The sequence below is a fragment of the Apium graveolens genome, chromosome 6 (genome assembly GCF_009905375.1).
Source record: "Apium graveolens cultivar Ventura chromosome 6, ASM990537v1, whole genome shotgun sequence".
Classification (NCBI taxonomy): Eukaryota; Viridiplantae; Streptophyta; class Magnoliopsida; order Apiales; family Apiaceae; genus Apium; species Apium graveolens.
Window position 1 is genome coordinate 62,587,664 of NC_133652.1, and position 17,137 is coordinate 62,604,800.

Sequence of the window (17,137 nt, forward strand, 5' to 3'; positions counted from 1 at the left end):
CAAAAATTATTATTTTAATTCCAAAAATTATTTTTAATTCAAAAATAAATCTGAATTAATTACTTAATTAATTTTAGTTAATAATTAATTGATTAATTGGTCAATTAATTCAAAAATTAATTAATTGATTGATTGATTTAATTATTAATTGATTTTAATTAATTATTTTATTAGATTTAATTATTTAAAAATGATTTAAAAATTCTTAAAAATAGTTTCGAGCTTTAAAATATTATTTTAAATTATTTTCAAGGCTCGATAATTATTATAAAATTATTTTGAAGCCAGATGTGGCCAACCGAACCCTGTTTATTGTTTTAAAATTGATCCAACGACCCGTTTTAGTTCTGAAAAATGTTTTAAAAATCATATTAAATACCCGAAATCCTGTTTATGACCCGAGCCTCATTTATAAATAATATATCATTGATTGTTTGATGTGTTACATGTTATATGTGACTTGTTGCTTAACTGTCGGTCTATATATTCGGTGTTTACTTGTTTATAGCGTAACTTTCAGTCCGTTAATCGGATTTGGGTAAAACGAAGGGTAGATAGAAGTGTATACCGAATATAATCGTATGAGTTGAGTATTGATAGATGCTTATAATATGTGAGCAGAAGAGGCAAGGCTTAGGAAAGGGAAGCAGATAGTCGAGGAGTAAGACGGTTGTGATCGGAAATTAGTGCAGTTTAGCAAGCTAGTGTCAGGCAAGTGTTCTGAACTTTCTCGAGATATATTATAGTTGATTAAATAGTCTTGTTTCATATTGCAAGTGCTTTGAAGCACTGAACCCTAAACCTTATTCTTTCTGAACCATTGATTGTTGTATACCCGAATACGAATCACAGTACGAATCACAGATATATGATACTACTCCACAAATACATACCAACTAAATGCCAAACACTGAATCAAATTGCTTACATACTCAAACCATTGTACCTTATGCTTTGAAAGACCAAATCCTTGTAACCTTGAAACGTTGATTCCTTTGTTATCCAATTCTTTTATTACCTAACAACCATTCTTTGAAATTGCCATACTGTTCCTTTGTGAAGATTGAAACCATCTCATTATTGAATATCCAATATTGCTTATGATTTTGTTTATTGCTTTACATTAATTATTCTGTTATTATGTTAGAATTGGATTGTTTTATAAAATTAAGGACCAGATTCGTGGTCAGACCAGATTGGTGGTCAAGTTAGGCCAATGTGTGCCTTGGATCTAGTAATTAGAGCAGAGCTGTGTGCCTTGCTCGGGGTTAGTGTGTGACTGATCAGCAGCCTAACCTTGGTTTTTAAAATGAAAATATAATATCCAATTCTAAATCATTAATCATTGTTCACTTGATACCTTAAACTTTTTCACTTGATGATCATTATTCTCAGTCTTGTCATTATGACTTGCTGAGCTAGTTAGCTCATTTGTGCGATATTGTTTATGTTCTTTTCCAGTTAAGAAGGAACCAGTTGGTAGCGAGGATCCCCAATCTAGTGCGAGAGCTAGGGGTCCAGGTTGATCGAGTTAAGCTAGCTGATGGCTTTTGAGATAGTTTAGGTTTGTAAACGTTTGTATTAATGTTTAATATTCAGTTCTGAGTTTGAATAGTTGGGATTTGGAAGTTTGTAATATAAAGTGTGTATTTGTGGCTTGTGTGCATACTTTAACCTGTTGCGGTCCATGGTAGTTGGTAAGTTGGGTCAGTGCATATATTATTATTATTATCTTTATTATTGTTATAAGCAGGTTATAAATAAGGTGTGTGTGCGTGTGGACCCCAAACTTCTGACCCGGGTTTGGAGGACGCCACAGGTTTGGTATTAAAGCTACAGGTTATAAGTCACTGACACAAGCTTAGGTTGACGGGAATGGGTAGAGGGTTAGGATTAAAAGTAAGGAAATAGAAAGAATGAACGTCGAGAGGATGAGTGCGACGGTATAACAGATATTAGTATAATTCGCGTTGTGGTTCAAGATTCTTATATTGCGATATAATTTCAGATAGCAGCGATGGCCGACTCTTTCATCTCCGTACCAGCTTATCACTCAGAGCCCTCAGTTGGAGGACCATCTTCAGATCCACATCCTATTGTTCCACCAATGTTGGCTATTTTACCTCCACCTGTGTTGTAGCCCGTACCACTGCAGGCTATCCCTACCCCCAGGCATGAGGCCACCTATCAGAGGACCCCCACCAGCTGATTCAGATTCTACTGGGCATTCAGTTGCGAGTGCCCCATTCCATTTTACATTGTATCCTGTTCCTTATTACCGGTATGAGGCTCTTTTATTGGAGCGTGATTCCTTAGTTGGCACAGATCCGAGAGCTACAGCATATCATCAGGACTACAGATGTTGATCATGGTGTGAGGGAGCTTCAAGAGGAGATCCATGTGACACGCAGGATTCTTGAGGCTAGGCTACATGGAGCTACATTACCTGGTCGAGGCCCTGATGCACTTATGGGATGGGCTAGTGAGGTGATGGAAGACTTTGAGAGGCTGGGAGGACCAGAGTTTCCTTGGAGTTAGATCCAGAGATGGATATGCTGATCAGTGTTGTTGTGGTTGTTTAGTATGTACAGTAGTGTGTAGTATGTATCAGTATACTTTTGGGTTGTATTTATAGACTAGATCTGCTGACTAGTGAGTAGGTTTGTTGTACCCTTTTTCTTTTTCTTCCGAAGCGTCTTTACGCTTGTACTACCTAAAACTTTTGATCTATATATATATATCAGTACATTTTCCTTTCCAGCATTGTCATTTATATTACTGCACATGTTTTACTTTACTTTATTTATTGTACCAGTTATACCCCTGTGATACCATATACCCTATTCCCTTAACTATTTATATTCTGTAAAGAAGCATGTAATTTACTTAGTTCAACTGTTACAACTATTTTCAAAAAGAGATATTTATAGTTTTACAAAACTTTTCTTTTATGTAAAGGATTTGATTTAAAAGCTAAATAAGTTGTTTGACTCTTTACAGAAAATGCCTCCCAGAAGAAATACCCGCACCAACACCCAGAATGAAGAAACCAACAACAACATTAACAACCAAGATGATACTAACTAGAATGCAAACCCAGGACCCATAGACCCAGCAATAGCCCAGATTCTCCAAATCTTGGCCCAACAAACAGTTCACTTGACTCAACAACAACAAAGACAGACCAATCCCCAGGTAACTTTCAAAACTTTTTAGGCGGTAAACCCACCGGAATTCAAGGGTTCCTTAGATCTGATTGAAGCGAATGTTTGGTTAAAGGAAATAGAAAAGTCGTTTGCTTTAGCTAAAGTAAAGGAGGAACAGAAGGTGGAGTTTGCAAGTTATTATTTGAAGAATGAGGCCACCTATTGGTGGGAGACTGTGAAGACATTGGAAGGTACAGATGTTATTACTTGGGAGAGGTTTAAGGAATTGTTTTTAGAAAAATATTTTCCCCAGTTTAGTTCAGGATCAGATGGAGCTGAAGTTCTTAGAGTTAAAGTAGGGAAATATGTCGGTAGCTAATTATGAAAGTAAGTTTGAAGAGCTATCAAGGTATGTGCCGTCATATGTAGATACTGACAGGATGAAGGCTAAGAGATTTCAGCAAGGTCTGAAGCCATGGATCAGAGGGAAGATAACCATATTTGAATTGGATACCTATGCAGGAGTTATACAGAAAGCCATGATTGCAGAAACAGAGAGCGAGATGTCACAAAAGGAAAAGGAGAGTAAGAAGAGGAAGTTTGAAGGGAATGAAGGACAGTCACAACCAGGGAAGTTTCCAAATTTTAAGAAGGGCAAGTTTCAACCAGAGAAATTTTAATTTCAGAAAGCAAAATGCATGCGACGGAGGTCAAAGCAACCGTCCAGTCAATGTGAATCAGCCGAATCAGTTGAGGTTAATTTTTCCAGATTATCAGGTATGTGGGAAGAAACATGGAGGAGTCTGTAATAAGTTGAATGTGGTTTGTTTCAAGTGTAATCAGAAAGGGCACTATTCGAGGGAGTGCCGCAATCAGCCAGCGAGAGAGCCAGTAAACAAGGATTAGCCTATCCGGAATCCAGCGGTTAAGGTTCCAGCTATTGGATTTACATGCTTTAAGTGTGGGAAGCTAGGACATATAGCCAGGGATTGCAAGACACCAGCCCCAGTCAGTAATGCATTGAGAATTATGGGATCTACCCCAGTAGTGAATGAGACTCCAAGGGCTAGAGTTTTTCGATATAGTCTATGAAGGATGCTATTTAGGATACTGATATCGTGGCAGGTACGCTTAATGTGAATTCTTTATGTGCCAAAGTGTTAATAGATTCGGGAGAAACTCGTTCATTTATTTTTCAAGATTTTGTTAGTAAGTTAAATTGTCTGGTTGAGTATTTAAATGAAATAATGACTGTGGAATTAGCAAATCAAGAACGTATATCTGTTAATCAAGTTTGTGGGAATTGTGAGATTGAGATTTTTGGTAATAAGTTGTGTAGATTTGATACCATTTAAGCTAGGAGAGTTTGACGTTATCTTAGGAATGGATTGGTTATCTAAGCACGATGCCCAGATAGATTGTCGAAATAAGAAGGTAATGGTAAAGACTGCCAGAAGAGAGGATAGTAACGTTTAAGTGTCAAAAGCAAGGCAAAGAAGTTCTTAACAATGATTCAAGCTAAAAAGTTACTACGGCAAGGATGCGAGCATTTCGTTGCTTATGTGATTGATAGAAGTCACGAGCCAGCAAAACTTGAAGATATTCCAGTAGTCAATAAATTTCCAGACGTGTTTTCGGAGGAGTTACCAGGACTTCCTCCAGACAGAGAAATTGAGTTTGCTATCGACTTAGCACCTAGAACGGAACCAGTATCCAAGGCTCCGTATAGAATGGCGCCCGTTGAGATGAAGGAACTAGCAAAGCAATTGCAAGAATTGTTAGAGAAAGGAGTAATCAGACCCAGTGTATCCCCGTGGGGTGCACCAGTACTATTTGTCAAGAAGAAGGATGGAAGCATGAGACTGTGCATCGACTATCGGGAGCTCAACAAGCTTACAATCAAGAACAAATATCCATTACCCAGAATTGACGATTTGTTTGACTAATTGAAAGGAGCCAAGTACTTCTCCAAGATCGATTTGAGATCGGGATATCATCGACTAAAGATTAAGCCAGAGGATATACCAAAGACAGCTTTTAGGACAAGGTATGGACATTATGAATTCTTAGTGATGTCATTTGGATTGACCAATGCCCCGGCAACATTCATGGACCTGATGAACAGAATTTTCAAGGAATACTTGGACAAGTTTGTTATTGTGTTTATAGATGATATTTTGATTTATTCAAAGACAGAAGAGGATCATGCAGAACATTTGAGGACAACTTTGGAGATTTTAAGAAAGAAAAAGTTATACTGTTAAATTTTTTAAGTGTGAGTTTTGGTTATAGGAAGTTCAGTTCTTAGGACACATAGTCAGTAATGAAGGAATCAAAGTGGACCCAACGAAGATTGAAGCAATTACAAATTGGGAAAGACCAAGAACACCAACAGAGGTAAGAAGTTTATTGGGATTAGCGGGATATTATCACCGATTTGTTCAAAATTTCTCAAGGATTGCAACACCATTGACGAAGCTTACACTGGAAGAATGAAAAGTTCATATGGAACGATAAATGTGAAGAAAGTTTTCGGGAATTGAAGCGAAGATTAATTACGGCACCTGTTTTGTCACTTCCAGATGATCAAGTGAATTTTGTAATCTATAGCGATGCTTCTCATAAAGGACTCGGATGTGTTCTGATGCAGCACGATAAGGTTATTGCGTATGCTTCAAGGCAATTGAAACCCCACGAACAAAAGTATCATACTCATGATTTGGAACTAGCATCTATAGTATTCGCTTTGAAGATTTGGAGACATTATCTATATGGAGAAAAGTGCAAGATTTATACGGATCACAAAAGCTTGAAGTACATATTCACACAGAAGGAGCTTAACATGAGACAGAGAAGATGGCTAGAGTTGATCAAGGATTATGACTGCACGATTAACAATCATCGGACGAGTTAAGTCAGAAAGAAAAGTTGAATATATTATTAGTACCCGAAGAGATATACAAGGAATTTCAGAAACTGGAATTGGAGATTAGAGTTTGCAAGTCTGATGAAGCAAAAGTGTATAATATGACTTTCCATCCGGGGTTGTTAGAAAAGATAAGAAAGTTTCAAGCAGAGATAATGGATGAGGATATTAATCGTTTGGTAGGAGAGGAATTATGCACGCAAAAGGATGATCAATGTATTCTTAGGTTGTTAGGTCACACACACTGTAGAAGGGGGTTGAATACAGTGTTTACTACAATCAAATCGAATATAAGAACTCAAGTAACAGAACACAGATTTTATTCAACACAATAAACTCTGTTACAAAGAACTGTTCTCTCTCAGTGATGAACAAATTATCACGAGAGCTGCTAGGGTTACAATGAATAATAATCTCGATTAAGATAACACATATAGTGTAAACCCTATATCTGTGTTTATATACTACACAGTTACAAGATAATCTTCTAATTGATATCAAATATAATTATGCTTCCTAATATATATCAACTAGTTATCTTTTCTTCCAAGTATTATATTCTTCATAGAATTCTTCTCCATGCATATCTCTTCTTATGTTTGTTTTGATCTTCTTTCCTTTCAATCAGCCGCCTTCCTTATCTGAACGTCTCCTTAAGTCCTGATATTATCTCCTGATAAATATCTCCTGATAACTTAAGTTCTGACAACTTAAGTTCTGATATCTTAAGTCCTGACTTCAATATAAGTACTGATTTCCAGTTCTGATATCTTAAGTCCTGACTTCAGTATAAGTACTGATTTCCAGTTAAGTCCTGATTTGTCCTGTTAAGTAAGATCTGAAAACTAAACACAAATCATATTAGACATGCCATCACAAATATATCTAACAATCTCCCCCAACTTGTAAATTAGCATAATATACAAGTTTAACAGATATTTGATGATGTCAAAAACATTAAGTACAAATGCATGAGAATTTGACTAGATAACTATAACTTACAGTCCTTTTAGCTTTACCATCCTTAAAGTTTGATATCAGCTTCAGTCTGTATATCCTTCAGAATCTAAGCAATTGTAGATCTTTGACTTGGTTTCAATTTCTGATCTCTTTGATATCAGAAGTTATTCTGAGATAGTTCTTCAACAGACATCTCTCAGCATATTCAAGTTCATTGACCATCCTCCTTTTAGCATTTTCCAGTTCAACTGTATCTTCACCAGTTTCAAAGATAGCAGCCCTGAGATCATTTATTTTAGCTTTTCTTATATCCTGATCTAGTCTGATAATATAGGCTTTATCAGACTCTAGATTGAATTCAAGTCCCTTAATACCAGAAAATGTGGTGATGATTTTAGCAGTATTAGGCTTCATTTCAACAATATATCCACTGTGAGATATGTACTAAGGACAGTATGGGCTGTCAGACTTTATAGAGTAAAGCCTTTTCTTATATCCTGATCTAGTCTGATAATATAGGCTTTATCAGACTCTAGATTGAATTCAAGTCCCTTAATACCAAAAAATGTGGTGATGATTTTAGCAGTATTAGGCTTCATTTCAATAATATCTCCACTGTGAGATCTGTACTAAGGACAGTATGGGCTGTCAGACTTTATAGAGTAAAGCCTCTTCTGTCTTTGAATATTTGATTTTAAATAACCTGCAGCACCATCTGTTGATCTGTTTTTCACTTGAAGTAGAAATAAAACATGGTCCAGTTCTTCAAAATACTTCAATGGAATAGCATTCTCCCTCATCTGGAATACCCTCCCATATGTCATAAAGTATAACATGATATCTTCTTTCAAAACAGAGTGGTAAACCATTTGTACAGATTCAAGTTGATTCAATCTCTCAGGAGTTGCTCCTACTCCTGGTTCACTTAAGGAAGTTGGATCATTGGTAGTATTGTTTATTCTCTTCTCTTTAGAACTACCCAGTCCTGATTTGTCTCTTGCTTCCTTTCCTTGAACAAATCTTGCTTCAAAACCACTTGATGTAATCTCCAAAGGTTGAGTATATTGAGCTTTGGTGAATCTTGGTAGTAGTATCTTTGAAGGTTTAACATGAGCAATGTCAGAGGTTTCCTTTTCTTTATCTTCTGATATCAAGCCAACTTGAGCTATGTCAGAGGTTGCTTGATTCACTATAATATCAGATTTTACTAAGTCCTGATCTTGAACAACATGAGCTCTGTCAGAGGTTGTTTGAATATCCTTTTTCTTCAAAATCAGACTAGCATCTTCATCAGATTTTGTCTCCAGATCCATGATTGGCATATATACCTTTACAAGATCATCAATTTTTGCTTTGCCCTTGGATCTAGGATCTACCTCCACTTGTGATTTGTCTTTGGTTGCCTCAGAATTTGTCTTTTCTTTTATCACAATGCCCTTAGGCTTATGTGGCTTCTTTTCCATGACTTGAGCTTTAGACTTTGACTTGACATTTTCTGCTTTAAGTCTGGCTTCTTCTTCCTTCAGAATTTCAATATCCATGCCTGGATTGTCTTTTAGGAATAGCCTTTTGGAATCTCTTCATCAAGTTCCAGATGTTCACTAGAACTTATCCTTTTACCAGTATCATAATTTATTCTTCTCCCTGTATCAGACGTTGTTCTTTGACTTGTAGTTCCAACTTTGCTTGATGAAAAACCTTTGCCTTTACCATGACCTCTACCCGTTCCAGAGTTTCCCTGGTCATCATTCCCATCATCCTTACCCTTCAGTACTTGACTAGATTTGCATTTGGACTTAATCACTTTCTCCCCCTTTTTGGCATCAACAGGTAGAAGAAGAGAGACAAGCAATTCCACTGAGGATTGGATCTCATTGAGTTGAGTTTGTTGAGAAGCTTGATTCTTTAGTATTTCAAAAATCTGATCTTGTTGCTTCTCCTGAGTCTTTTCAATATACCCAATTCGGTCAAATGCTGGCTTAAAAAATCTGTTCTTTTCCAATTTGATATTCATATCTTGCTAGATCAGTGATTCTTGAATTTTGTTCACCTTGTCATGAGTTCTTGAGTGTTGACCTTGAAGGTGCCTAGTACTCATTGCAGTAACTCTCAGTTGTGCCTTGAAATCATCATTTATCAGCATTTCATCAGCCTTAGCCAGGTGCTCAGTAAGAATTTTTTTAGTATCTTCCTGAGAAGAGATCTTCTCAGCTTCTACAACAACAGGTTCTGATATAGGAACCTGTTCCTCATTATCTGACTCATCTCTCAGAATAATTCTCCTTCTCTTCTGTTGAGACTGAGGTACTATCTTAGTCCTCTTGGGTTTTGAAGATGAAGGCTTCACTGGATGTGCTGAAGGTTGAGGTTAAGATGACTGTGTTGGTTTGTAATATGTCCTGATGGAGGGTTGACTGGGTTGAGGTTGAGAAGTTTGAGGTGTTTGTGTAGTTGTGGTAGGTGCGGATGAAGATTGGGTTGGTTTTGATGAGTTGGTGGGTTGGACATCAGGATAGACAGATGTATATGCTTGTGGATCAGCATTTACCAAGATCTGTTTTACTGACTGAGGAATCTGTAAGGGTCTCTGCACTTGTTTCTTATTGTCAGCATTTAACAAATCATTAAAAGCCCTTTTTACAAGCTTAAAGGGTGGAATTAAATCACTGTCTAGTTGGGGTTCATCAGCACAACAAAAAGTATATATAAGTTGACAGAATCTAGCAAAGTATACTACATTCCTATCCTATGTCATCCTATCCCCTATGAAACCTAGCACATCACTTGCAAAATCAAAATGAGTTTGATGAATAAGGGCATACCCGATTTGCTGACTCATGATGGGAATAACATCAAAGTTGGAGCATTTATTGGCGAATGCCTCTGTGATATAATCAAAGAAAAAGCTCCATTCCTTTCTGATATTTGATCTTTTCAGTTGACCCAGCTTTCCCAAACTTTTCTCACATCCCAGACTGGCCATAAGCTGTTGTAAAACAGGATCCTCCACTGTTGAGAATGTACAACCTTCGGGTAAGTGGAGAGCTTTACGAACTGCTCCAGGAGTAACAACATGCTCGACATCTCCTGATGTGAAAACAATGCTTGGAGTACCAGTAGCACCACCATTATCAAAAAGCCCAGTTCGCCAAAATGTTAGCACTTGTTTGCTTGAAATAGTTTGAAGTTGGGTCAAAGCATACCCAATCTCACTATTGGCTAATAAATCTTGCACAAAGTGCAGATCTGATGGAGCTTCAGCCTTGTTCAGGATTGTAGCATAGTTATTTGGTACAAAATTGGCTCCATCGGGAATTAAATCCTTGGGCGCCATAATAAATAAGTGAGAAATTAGTTTGCCTGAAAGTTGTTTGATGAAATGTCTGTATAGAAATCCGTCAGAAAATGTGAGAAAATAAGAAAAAGAGAGAGTGAATAAAATAGATATGTAAATAAAAGATTTGGAAATCTTTTATCTCTTTTACTTAGACAACCCACGTGACAGCAGTTATTGAGAAGTGGAACAGACCTTTACACATTTCAGCCATGCAGTAGTTAAGGCAAAAGTTAATGGGCACGGTAAATAAGTAATGATTATATTGCACGTTCAGTTTTTTAAAAAAACTGTTCCCACTAAACAAATGATTATTACTGCTTTATTTCACATAATCCAATATTCTGAAAAATATAACCGTTCAAGTATTGACTTAAAAATAAACCAAGTAAATAAATACTGCTACGTCAGCATCAGAACTTGATTATTATCAGAATTTAAAAGTCATCAGAATATGGCTCCTTAACTCGAAAAGTGAATGTTTATTTCTGTAATTCTTCACATAAATACTGATATGGTTTCATCATAGCTTAATCATCAGAACTTTCATCAGAACTTGTCCTCAGAATTTATGCAACTGACACTTAAACTGTTCATCTAAAACAACATTGATCACCACAGTAATTTTCATCATTCATATGGAGTGTAAGTGTGTGCATTAAGCTAAATATCAGACAAAGAGTAAAGTCTGATTCACTTCAGTACATCTTAGAAATAAGGCATAACTCAGAACTTTGCTCAAAATATGTCATTAGTATGAAGTCCACTACAGAATGAGTTCATGCATAAGTCCACCTCAACTGTTTTGTGCTCATTTTATGCATCTTTTGAAATTCATTTTTATAGTGGCTTCTCAGTGTAAGTGAGACACGAATGCTTATCAAAATTTATGCTGTTATCAGAGTATTTCTCCAGTAATCAGAGAATGTGAAAAGTCACCAAGAAAATTTTATTTTTCTTTTCTAATGCATATTACTTAATACCAGCAATGCACTTGGGTCTTCCCTTCCACATTTTTACTCTAGATCTTAAAGGAGTACCTGATATTTATTTATTTTCTTTTCTTTTTCTTTTGATAAGTGAGGCTTATCAGCACTTAGTACATCCATCAGATTTACTAACATCAGAACTTCACAGATAAGAAGCACTATTCTAGTTTTTGACTTAGTAATAAGATACACAAAGTAAACTTTAACCAAACTCAATATCATAATTTGCTTGTGTTAAAAGATTTCCATATAAACAATTACCACAAATATGGGATTATTAGTATATTAAAGACTACTAGGTCAGCATCTAGCACAGTTATCCTCATTGGATTGAATAGTCAAAAAAACATTCATATCACTATCAGAGTTTAGAAATTCACATTAGACAACAATCAGCACTTAAGGAAATTTTAATTTAAGCACATACTACATAAAGATAGTAATATATGTAAATACTGATCATGAGGTCTAATATATCAGAACATAAACTAGGCAGATTTAGAGAAAGAACCTGAAACCATTCCAAGTTCATTTACCAATCTTGTAAAAGTAGCTTCACATAGTGGTTTTGTGAAGATATATGCTAGTTGTTGATCTGTTGGAACAAAATGCAATTCCACTATACCTTCCATCACATGCTCCCTTATGAAGCGGTACCTAATGCTGATGTGCTTTGTCATTGAGTGTTGAACTGGATTACCTGTCATAGCAATAGCACTTTGATTATCACAGTAAATAGGGATTTTAGAATATGTTAACCCATAATCCAGTAACTGATTCTTCATCCAAATAATCTGTGCACAACAGCTTCTTGCAGCAATGTACTCTGCTTCTGCAGTTGATGTGGAAATTGACTTTTGTTTCTTGCAAAACCAAGAAACCAATCTGCCTCCAAGAAATTGGCAGCTTCCACTTGGGTTTTTCCTGTCAATTTTGCATCCTGCAAAATCTGCATCTGAGTAACCTATTAGTTTAAAGTCTGATTTCCTAGGATACCACATTCCTAGATCAGCTGTACCCTTAAGGTACTTGAAAATTCTTTTTACAGCTGTTAAGTGAGGTTCTCTTGGATCTGCTTAAAATCTTGCACAAAGACAGGTAGCATACATGATAACAGGTCTACTTGCAGTTAGATAGAGTAGTGAGCCAATTATACCTCTGTAATCAGTAATATCTACTGATGTATCAGTATCCTTATCTAATTTTGTTACAGTGGCCATAAAAGTGGATGCACTTGAACAGTCTTGCATTCCAAATTTCTTCAACAAATTTCTGGTTTACTTAGATTGACAAATAAAAGTTCCTTCTTCATTCTGCTTGACTTGAAGGCCTAGAAAATAGCTAAGTTCTCCCATCATACTCATTTGATATCTTGACTGCATTAGCTTGGCAAACCTTTTACAAAGTCTGTCATTTGTAGAACCAAAAATGATATCATCAACATATATCTGCACCAAAAGTAAGTCCTTTCCATGGTTGAGATAGAATAAGGTTTTGTCAATAGTCCCTCTGTTAAATCCACTTTCCAGAAGAAACTGCGCTAATGTCTCATACCATGCTCTTGGAGCTTGCTTAAGACCATAAAGTGCTTTATCAAGTCTGTAGACATGATGAGGAAATTTTGAATCTACAAAACCTGGAGGTTGTTCAACATATACTTCTTCTTCTAATTCTCCATTAAGAAAAGCACTTTTTATATCCATTTGAAAGACTGTAAACTTTTTGTGAGCAACATAAGACAAAAATATCCTTATGGCTTCCAATCTAGCAACTGGTGCAAATGTTTCATCATAATCAATTCCCTCATGTTGAGAACATCCTTTTGTAACCAACCTTGCTTTATTCCTTGTAATTATGCCATCACTATCAGTTTTGTTTCTGAACACCTATTTTGTACCAACAATTGATCTGTTCTTTGGTCTCGGCACTAGGGTCCAGACTTTATTTTTTTCAAATTCATTTAACTTTTCCTGCATTGCTTGCACCCAATCAGCATCTTGAAGAGCTTCTTCCACTTTCTTTAGTTCAATCTTAGAAAGAAAAGAATGATAGAGACATTCATTTGATGTTGTTGTTCTAGTTCTAATACCTGCTTCAGGATCTCCAATAATTAAGTCAGGTGTATGTGTTTTAGTCCACTTCCTTGCAGATGGAAGGTTATCTGTAGAACTGGATGCTCCCCCATGATCCATGCTGTCTCCATCAACATTTTCTGATGCTCCCCTGAAATTAGGCTCTCTGAGTTGGATCCTTCAGAATTTGAGTTTCCAGAATTATCAGAATTTGGTCCATCAGAACTTGATGAATCAGAATTTGAGTTTCCAGAATTATCAGAACTTGGCCCATGAGAACTTGATGAATCAGAACTTGAAGAGCCTGTTCTAGGTTTTGATGCTTCTTGAGATGTGGTTATATCTTCAATATGTTCCCCCTGCACAGGTGCCTTTTCCTTTGGCCTAGTCACCACAGTTTCAATTGACATCAGAGTTTAACCCATCAGAGTTTGCAGTATCAGGATTTAGACTGTCAGGATTTACAGAGTCACAATTTAAAACTTCATTCTCAAATCTCAGTAGATCATGATCATTGAAATCTTCAAGTCCTCTAATATTCTTATCATCAAAAGAGACATTGATAGATTCTGTTAGATATATTTGATAATGTCATGACTAATATGATTTATGTTTAGTTTTCAGATCTTACTTAACAGGACAAAACAGTACTTAACTGGGAATCAGTACTTATACTGGAAGTCAGGACTTAAGGATATCAGTACTTATATTATCAGGAGATAATCATCAGAAGATGGATATCAGAACTTAAGTGCTGAAGGACGTTCAGATAAGGACAGTAGCTGATTAAAGGAAAGAAGATCGAGATAAACATAAGAAGAGATATGCATGAAGAAGGAATTCTATGAAGAATAGAATACTTGGAAGAAAAGATATCTGATTGATATATTTTAGGAAGCAGAATTATATTCCATATCAATTAGCGATTATCTTATAATTGTGTTGTATATAAACACAGACATAGGGTTTACACTATAAGTGTTATCATATTCGAGAAGATTATTCATTGTAACCCTAGCGGCTCTCGTGATATTTGTTCATCACTGAGAGGTAACAGTTCCATACTGTAATAGAGTTTATTGTTTCAATAAAGTTTGTTTTCTATTACTTGAAATATTAAAAGTTCGATTTGATTGTATTTTACACTGTATTCACCCCCTCTACAGTGTGTGTGACCTAACAAGTGGTATCAGAGCCTATCTGTTAACACACATACAGTTAAAGATCCAAACACAATCATGTCTGACACAGAAACTCCAACTAAGCCTACCAAAACTGAGGAACCTCCAAAGACACAAATTCAAAGTCGGTATGAAACCATCAGAGTTCTCATACTGAGACCATCTGAATATGCCATATGGAAGGTGAGGATGACCATGTTTCTGGAAGCTACAGATCCAGAATATCTTGATAGAATCAAGGAAGGGCCTCACAAACCAACCAAGCTCGCTGTTGCAGTTGCAAGTGAAGCAACAAAGACCGTACCAAAGGAAAAGAGTGATTATACTGCTGAAGATATCGCATCAACTGCTAAGGATGCTAAGGTACGACACTTACTGCATAGTGCAATTGATAATGTAATGTCAAATAGGGTAATTAACTGCAAGACTTCTAAGGAGATATGGGATGCTCTGGAAACAATGTGTCAGGGAACTGATACAATTAAGAAGAATAGGAAGACAATACTCACTCAAGAGTATGAACACTTTGACTCAAAGGCTAATGAATCATTGACTGATTTATATGATAAATTTGTCAAACTCTTGAATGATCTGTCACTGGTTAATAAGGAGTATGATCTTGAAGATTCAAACCTTAAATTCCTGTTAGCTTTTCCTGAATGTTGGGATTTGAAGGCAACAACAATAAGAGACAATTACAATCTTGATGAAAAAACTCTTGATGAAATTTATGGAATGCTCAAGACTCATGAACTTGAGATGGAACAAAGAAGCAAGAGGAAAGGAGGAAAGTCAAGGACAGTTGCTCTTAAGGCTGAAGAAGAATCCCCCAAGGCAGCTACCTCAAGGAAAGACAAGGGTAAAGCTCTTTTCACAAAGTCTGATATTGAGTCATCAAGTTCTGAAAGTGATGATGACTCAATTCTGAAAGCTTGCCTGAGACTGATGCTGATGAGGAGATGATGAAGCTGTGTGCTCTTATGGTGAAAGGGATCACAAAGATTGCATACAGGAAGTTCAGGAAGGGAAAGAAGTTTTCCAAGAAAGGCATAAGTTCTGATAAGAAGAATTTCAGAAGATCTGAAGGCAGAGGAGGAAAGTCTGATAGAAGAGATTATACCAATGTCAAATGCTATAACTGTGGTGAGAAAGGCCACATATCTCCTGATTGCAAGAAGGTAAAGAGTGACAAAGGCAAGGCTCTTGTCACAAAGCAGAAAAGCTGGACAGACACCTTAGACTCTGAAAGTGAGGAAAACTATGCATTGATGGCAAATGCTGATAAAGAAAGTGCTGAGAGCAGTTCTGAAGCTGCTGAAACAAAGGTACCACAGACTACTTATGCTTTTCATACTGATGATATTAATGAGTTGAGAAGATATCTTAAAACCATGTTTGTTAGTTATAGAGATCAAACTTTAACATGTGAAAGATTAACTTCTGAAAATCTTGCTTTTAAGAAAAGAAATGATTTCTTAGAAAAAGAGTTAGTTATGTTCCATCAAACTCAGAAGGATAGAGATGATGCTTTTTATATTAGGGATGAAGTGCTAAAAATGAATGAATCTCTAAAAACTGAGTTAGAAAAGGAAAGAGAGATAATCAGGACTTGGACTAACTCTGGCAGAACAACTCAAAATTTGCTAAGTAGTGAAAATTGGAAAGAGGGCTTAGGTTATGGAGAGGATAAGAATGATAAAGGAACTGTAGAAATTAAGCCTGTTATTAAGCAAAAGCCAAAGTTAAAACCTGTTAAGTTTGTAACTGTAAAGTCTGATAATGATAAATCAGAAGTTAGAGAGGGATTAACTTCTGACAAACTAAAACAGGAAAAGACAGCTGAAGTAAACATAGGCTTAATGACTAAGAAGCAGCTTAAGCATAAGCTGAAAGATGTTAAGAATGTAAACAAGGTAAAATCACCTAGGAAAAATAGGAATGGAAAGGAAGGTGTGAATAAAAGCAATGATTATAAACCTGTTCCTGATGCTCCTAGGAAAACATGTCATAACTGTGGAAGTAATAACCATCTGGCTTCTTTTTGCAGGAAGAATAAGAACATTAACTCCTTACCTTCAAAATCAGGAGTTAAGAGTCAGTCTGTTAGATATAAACCACAAAATCCTTGTTTTCATTGTGGTAGTTTATGGCATTCCATTTATACTTGTAAGGAATATCATAGTTTGTACTATGATTATTATCAATTAAAACCTTCTTTGAAGAAAGTTTCCATTGTTACTTCTAGTGTAAATTCTGATTCAAAGTCTGATAGTGTAAGTTTTGATAAGAAAAATGTTAACATAAACTCTGATGTTAAATCCGCTACAAATGTTAACAAACTTGATAAGGCCAAAGGATCCAAGCAAGTCTGGGTCCTTAAAACTAATCATTAGTGATCTTTGTGATTGCAGGGCAACAAGAAAAATATTCTAGTTCTGGACAGTGGATGTTCAGGACATATGACTGGAAATAAAGCCCTGCTATCAGACTTTGTGGAAAAAGCTGGCCCAAGTGTTTCTTATGGAGATG